At 35.0% G+C, this 8,039-nt stretch overlaps 1 long non-coding RNA gene across 1 annotated transcript in view; it reads left to right on the top strand.

Annotated features, from left to right (window-relative positions):
- The window catches only part of LOC128555588 (uncharacterized), an 85,088-nt gene that overhangs the window by 13,144 nt on the left and 63,905 nt on the right, over positions 1-8,039 (top strand). The gene's annotated exons all lie outside the window — the stretch shown is intronic.

An 8,039-nucleotide genomic window follows, 5' to 3' on the forward strand; every position in this document is an offset into this window, starting at 1 on the left:
TGTTTGCATACAGGAAAACTCGGAGGGGATGAAATGTGTGGGAATGAAGGCAGGGTTAAGGAGATCTAGAGGGACACATGGGCATACGCTCTCGGAAACTATTGGCAACTGTACCTAAAATGTGTTGTCTGGCCAATATTTGGTGTTTGCTTTAGCCTGAATATTTGACACAATGTCATATTTTAAAGGAGTAATTAACTAAAAGAACTACCATGTTGGCTTGACTGTCAGTTGGTTCCTGCGCTTCACCTAGTATAAATACTACTTATTAATATAAGATTTGCCGACAGTTTCTTTAAACATGAAAGAAATATCAGTATTAGCCTATTAGACTATCAAAAAATCTAAACTCACCAGATTTTACGCGGAATGAGTGGGAGGGGTTCACGGAACGATCTCCCTTTAAATAAACTTATGTGACTAAACAGTGACTTAGATCATGTAAACTTGGTATCGGGTAGAAAATTCAGTAGTTGCACCAGAGTTAAGCTAATATATATTATGACCATGCCTGTGAACTAGTGGTATACTTACAAAATATCAGAGTTTCGTCATTACTAGACTTTCTTTCCTATTTTCATTTCATTTGTGGAAAAAGATTAAAAGTTGACAATTTATAGTGGTTATGTCCAGTTATGTACAACGTTTTATGTACTGTCAACTGGAGTATATCCCCTTTTTCTTTCAGCATCCAGTTTGTTCAAAAATAAAATCACGGAGAACTTTGTTCTTAACGACAGTGTCCCACTTGCCTCAATACATTAGGGTAAGTGGGACACTTTTGAAAAGGAACGTTCAAAAATAAAGTATGTTGTAATTTCTCAAAAACAAATCTCATTGTATGAAATAGTAATGTGATACCTACAGTTTTGCAACTCTTCCAATAACTGAAGGTATCAACACATACCAATATAAATATTTTGGACATGCCATATTTCACAAACAAGCACCTGTTTTATAACGTCGTTGTCTGACGTCAACGCAACGGTTCATGACAGGCCACTTTATTATTCAAAATGAAAGTCAAAAAAAACAAAATCATTATACTTTTTTATAGAATTTAAAAAAAAAATAATGCCATGTCCTTGATTTGCAACGATACATAATACACTTCAATATTTCAAACAAGTTAAATGCGATATTACATGTATACGAGAACCAGCTTCTTGCGTCAAAATTGACGTCACATTTATGATCAAGACGTTACGGTACCGAAATTAAATATCTTTAAGATCTTATTGATATACCGACCACATATAAGCAAATTTATCTAGAAAGTCAAACGACTATTTCCATTGTGCGTTTCACTAGACAGGAACATAACGAGAATATTTTAAAGCACCATCTGAAAAAAATAGGCATAACTATTGACAGCGTGTAATTTTATGTTTTCTTATTTTTATTTAATTAGTAATACTCTCAACATATGTCTAAGAAAATCGATTCTTAAAATATTTTCCAATCCATCGGCAGAAAATGTTTTGTCATAATAGGCTTTAACACTGAATGTTCTTTTTCAACATATGATCTTATTTAGGGAACGTAATCAATATTTACCCCAATTTACTGAAAAGTGTAAGTGTCCCAGTTTCCCCACTGTCCCAGATACCCCATTTTACCCTACAAATGTTAGATACATTCCATAATGATCAAGGTATTCGTATTGTTCTCGGTTACACACGCCGAAAAACTTTGCATTGCAATATGCTTTGAGAGTGGCTGCAAATAAATCTAATCCTGCTCATAAAATCATTTTTAAACCCAAGTACTTCGATTCATATGAGAAGAAACCAAAACAAATCAAACCGTTTAGATTTTGCATAAAATATTCTATGAATGAAACTGACTTTGAATTCGATGGCATTAAAGAAAATTTAATTCCAGATACACTACCATGGAGCCTTAATTCCTCTACAGTTCTTTTTGATATGAAAACTGGCTTTAGAAAGTCTGAAACAAACCCTGAAATATTCAAGTCCAAATATAATGTAATCAAGTCAACTTAAAAGGACTATTTTGCAAATTACATAAAAGTCCATCATATTTTGTTGGATTCCCAGTCATGCTGGTATTCATGGAACGAGGATGCTGATGCTGCAGCTAAGAAATCCCTTTCATTATCACAGTCTAATTTGAAACAAGAGCTCGTCGAACAAGAAATGCCCCCCTTGATGCATTCAGTAATTGCACAAGGAACAGAAATTATTTGCTCACTGTAAACAAAGTTCTACTGTTCTGGTTCAATGTGACCTTGACCTTTAACCTATTGACCTCAAAATCAACAGGAGTGATCTGCTGGTCATGATCAACCTCCCTATTAAGTTTTGCAATCCTAGGCCCAAGTTTTCTCAAGGTATAGTCCGGAAAGGGTTTAACTGTTCCGGGTCAATGTGACCTTGAATTTTGGCCTACTGACCTCAAAATCTATCGGGATCATCTTCTGGTCATGACCAACCTTCCTATTAAGTTTCATGATCCTAGGCCCAAGCGTTCTTGAGTTATCATCCGGAAACTGTTTAACTGTTCCTGGTCACTGTGACATTGACCTTTGACCTTAAAGTCAATAGGGGTCATCTGCTGGTCATGATGAACCTCTCTACCATCTTCCATGACCCTTGACCCAAGAGATCTCAAGTTATCATCCAGAAACCTTTTAACTGTTCCTGGCCAATGTGACCTTGAACTTTGACATAAAGACCTCAAAATCAATAGGGGTTACCTGCTAATCATGACCAATCTTCCTATCCATTTTCCTGATCCTAGGCCCAAGCAATCTTGGGTTATCATCCGGAAATCTTTTTACTGTTCCTGGTCACTGTGACCTTGACCTTTGACCTACTAATCTCAAAATCAATAGGAGTTATCTGCTTGTGATGACCAACCTCTCTATCAACTTTCACGATCCTAGGCCCAAGCAATCTTGAGTTATCATCCGTGAACTGTTTAACTGTTCAGGGTCACTGTGACCTTGACCTTTGACATACAGATCTAAAAATCAATAGGGATCATCTGCTGGTGATGGCCAACCTTCCTTTCAACTTTCATGATCCTAGGTCAAAGTGTTCTTGAGTTATCATCCGGAAACGAATTGGTCTACATACAGACCGACCGACCGACCGACTGACCGACCGACATCTGCTAAACAAAGTCCGATCAGCACAAAAAACTTGCCATTCCGCTCAAGCGTAACTTGCCAGTTTATATCGGTAATAAATTTTCTCAACGTAGAAACATTACATAATAACAATAATTTCAAGGCACAAAATAATTAGCTCTTTTCATTATTTTGGCGTGAGTACAGCTATAAAAATCATAAATATTAATCGATTGATTTTTTCAAACTGGCCATACATATGTCATATAATAATAATAACAATAATAATCTACTACTACTTGAACTACTACTACTACTACTATTACTTATACTACTACTACTAATAATAATAATACAAACATGAATACCAACACTTATTTAGTGGTTACTGCTGTCAAAATATTACGTTACAAACTATCCCTGCTTCTCAAAATACTCTAATTTTGACCTAAACTGAAAATGTTAAATAAGTTTTAACCGTAAAACATGTTTCTTTCTATACACAGCTGATTTTACATCCTTGAAGACTTTCATTACTGCGCTGGCTGTTAGTTCATTTATGTTTTTCATCATCTTGATTGTCGCAGTGATTGTCGCAAAACAAAAATGGTAAGTCAAAATCGTTAAAAATGACATTAAAGCCAAGCTCCCTTTAGGGTACTTATTAATTAAGAGAAGAACCCAATTTCACAACTCATAAGTTATTCGTCTAAAATGGTGAATAAAAATGGCATCTTTCTATTAGAGGAGCATGTATCCAAACACAATAGCAATAGTGTTCGTTTGATTGAATTCTTTCGTGGGAAGTTATGGAACGTGCATCACTTCTTACGCCAGCAACACAGTGGAATTCTATTAAATATCTGCATCGAATGGAGATCATGTATGACCACAGATAACACATACTTCTTTGCCACGCCGTTTTTAGGCAAAATAATCAAGCTTGTTCATCGTTTTGTTTTCTCCCTTAACATAATTTGGATGTGTAACCTAATCTTCAAATGAAATAATTTACTAAATATTAAACAGTTTTTCTTACAGTAGAAAGCAGCAAACAACAGATCCACCTAGAAAAGAAACGATGCCAGTGATCTCTAATAAACCAAGGGTTTCAGATCCACCTAGAAAAGAAACGATGCCAGTGATCTCTAATAAACCAAGAGTTTCAGATCCACCTAGAAAAGAAACAATGCCAGTGATCTCTAATAAACCAAGGGTTTCAGATCCACCTAGAAAAGAAACGATGCCAGTAAACTCTAATAAAGCAAGGGTTTCAGTCTGGCAATATGGTGACAACGACGTATAAGCAGATGAACATGTAACAGATGTACATGTACAAGGTGACCTTGTACCAGAATGATATTATATATAAATATCAAACTAACAGCAATTTGTGAACAAAGATAGAGGATATTTGTTTGTTTTAAGTGAATATGGAATATATCTCACTGAGAAATGAGAAAATTTCAAATATTTTCACGAGCGCATAGCGCGAGTGAAAATGTGAACATTTTCTCACTTCGAGGTGAGATATATTCCATATTCACGAAAAACAAACAAATTTTCTTTTTATTTTATCCTCAATTAGGTTGAGATGTGCATTTTGCAACAGTTTTATTCTCAGCGCGGGAAACAGACGCGCGTAAACAGACATGACGTCAGACGTGTTGTGACGTTAGAACTACGCACTCAACATAAAGTTCCATTTTATTTTATTTTTTGCTGCATAACGTTATGAAATTCTCATTAAGTAAAATAATTTGAATCGAGAAATAAACAATAAAGAACACAGTGCGACTACAATTTTCATCCAGTTTTAAGCAAATAATTTAAAATTCATTCACAATGTATGAGGGGGCGGAGCTATATCTCTCACAGTGTGAAAATATAGATGTCATATTTTCACAGTGTGAGTGATGAGATATAAAAATATCTTACTGATAGAATACAGTATTTCGTTAGTTAGCATAAAATAAAATTGATTACATCTTTTAAACTCTTCAAGTGTTTATTAAAAACCTTTACTGTTTGTCTACAAGGTATTTGTTTAAAATGGTGACTGTTGTCAAATTAGTAGTATATTAACTCATATACATTCTACCAAGATCATAAAAATACGTTTACTTGAAAATTGAATAAAACTCAGCAATTGATCTTTTTATGTTACAGGTAAACATATAGCTGCAATTAATTGCTGTTTTTGTGTAGTGTCTATATCAAGTGTCATTAGAATTATTTAGAAGTATGCAGTATAAAACGGTTATGAACTTCATATATTTTTGTGCTAATTTGAGTTTATCTGTATTCGTCTTTGTAGATATATATCTATATTAAATGAAAAGAAATTATTTTCGAATAAATGTTTTTGTATATATCATTGCCGTAAGCTCTTTCAATGCAAACACTTGATAGCTCTGATAAAGCACACTGCTTTGCATGTGCCATTAACTGAGATACCCCCTTCTGTTCTGTTTTAGTTATCAAACGCTTTTCGTTTTGCTGAAAACATAAACATTTTAAAACAAATACAAAAAATGATATTATTATTATTTACAAACATGAGCTTTGACGTGTATCATAAGTCGTTTTAACCGTGGATATACACCTAACATTATATAATTATATTCAAATTTCATTGAAAAATCAAATGCTATTTTGTGAACGTTTAGACGGGTACTAATAAACTTTGATAATGTGGCAGTTGATCTGAATCCAATCGACACTGAATATTTTCCAATACAGGTAAATCCAGTATTTGCTTTACAATAGATCTATGACGGATTATCTTTGAACATCCCTGGACTTATTGGACTCAACTGCCACATTATCAAAGTTTATTAGTATATTAACCAAATTGCGACTATCACACAAGACGTCCCAGTATAGCTATACTCGTCTAAAAAACACAAAAAAGTATTCAAACCTTATATACTCAAAGGGTCTAATTTCTAATTTCACACGTGTATATTTTTTTGTTATTATCTCTGTTTAACAGCAGCTTTTGAATAAAAATTGGATACATTGTTTAATAATTAGTTCAGTTGAATAAAACATAACAACGACAACTATTGTACGTAGATTCATTGAACCTTGACAATTGCTATAATGTAACCCAAAAATAAACAGTCACAAGATGAGTGCACCTTTTTTTTACTGGTAGCTACTATCTGCGGCATCAAACAAATTTTGCGGCCAGCATAACACTTATATGACCCTTGTCCAACCCCTTCAGCCAAAAGTGACATTGGATTTTTAGATAGGGATCTTATAATTGTTCACTAGAAACAGTCTCAATGAGGCAATCATTAAGTATTTTTCTAATGTACAAAGAAGTTATGATATGGACAAAAGTAGACGGACGGACGGGCAGGCGTACGTACCACATTGGCAATTAATTGGTCAACTAATTCAAAGTAAGCACGTTTTTTAAATCCCTCGCCTCTTGTTATAAAAACATCTCATTAATGGATACCTGACCTCTGTTAGAACGAGAATTTTGAAAGTACTTAGTAATACACACCACTTAAAACAAGTATATTGTCATAAAATATCCCGGTGAGTGAAAATAACTTTTCACCAACAATGTATTCTAGTCTGTCAATACACTCTGTGATGGTCTGACATGCAATGCACACTGTTATTAAAATATATGATTTTCTGAAAAATATCTATAGAATGTTGCATCTAAATTCGAGAACCTAGTAAACCTTGTTTTGTCCATGTTCATGTGATTTGTGATCGCATGTCTGCGTACTGCTATCTTTGACCGCTGCATGCTTATAAGAAACGACAGTGAGGTAGGTGACAAATAGCCGTGACCAAGTCGTAGAGGTCATTTTTGTAATGTAGGTGGAGGAGGGGACGTAGGACAGATGTTGGGGACACAGGATACGACAGGACTTTGGTCTGATGTGATACCGTCAGCTACAACTGAGTGGGATCAGGAATGAACGTTTCCAAGTCACAATTGCGCCTAAAGCTCCGTGCTCTCGAAGCTTCTATACCAGTTTAAAGAGGGTGACTTGTCGGAGCTTTGCTATATAAATCAAGAAGGATAAGGTCGATTTGTTTAATTATTGCGAGATTCCATGTTGATTCATCTACTTGGTCAATTAGTTGGATATCAAAGAACCGTCTTGTACAGCTCCTGTGCTGAGGTTCATGTGCATGACGTTATGATTTAAGAGATATGCAAGAAGCAATGTGCTTCGGACGTTAACACAAAATACATGCAGACGATATGGGCCTATAAATTTCTAAATTACAAATAGCACCATTCGAAAATTGGGGGAAATATCTAAAACATATCCAAATGTATGGGAGTAGACTAAAAGTTTGGAACTTTTAGAATATTAGTTATATGAAATCAATGATCTCATGGAGCGGAGCACCATTAGGACGACGGGATTTTCTCTTATGTAGGCATTGCAGCCTTATCCTCTCTGACAAAGGTAAAGGTATATTTTATTTACCGTCCTTTGTGAAACAATGAACAAAATTTCTGTAGAGCTTTTGAGCGACCCTATTTTAAGTACAGTTGAAACCAATTATACCTTACCCCCAGCAATTTGCTGGTACCCATTTACAGCTGGGCCGACTGAAGCAATCATGATAAAGTGCCTTGCCCAAGGACGCACCGCAATGGAAGTAGCCAGGAATCGAACCCGGTGCCTTCACCTCCGTAGGAAAACGCCTTAGCCCTCTCGACCAATGTGTTCACAAGGTTGTGCTGGGTCTTAAAACACGCAAAGACAAGATCACGTTTTAAATGTGCTATTTATATAAAAATCAATTATCGGTAGTACATTGAAACTAGATATACCCCAGATGTTCATAATATCAAACAATTAGCACTAATCAATGGGAAATTTTGGTAAGTTTCTTTAATGAATTATAAACAATTTCCCGTACTACTCTTATGATGATATTAGGACCTTTTTTGAAT

This window comes from Mercenaria mercenaria, chromosome 3 (genome assembly GCF_021730395.1).
Source record: "Mercenaria mercenaria strain notata chromosome 3, MADL_Memer_1, whole genome shotgun sequence".
Taxonomy (NCBI): domain Eukaryota; kingdom Metazoa; phylum Mollusca; class Bivalvia; order Venerida; family Veneridae; genus Mercenaria; species Mercenaria mercenaria.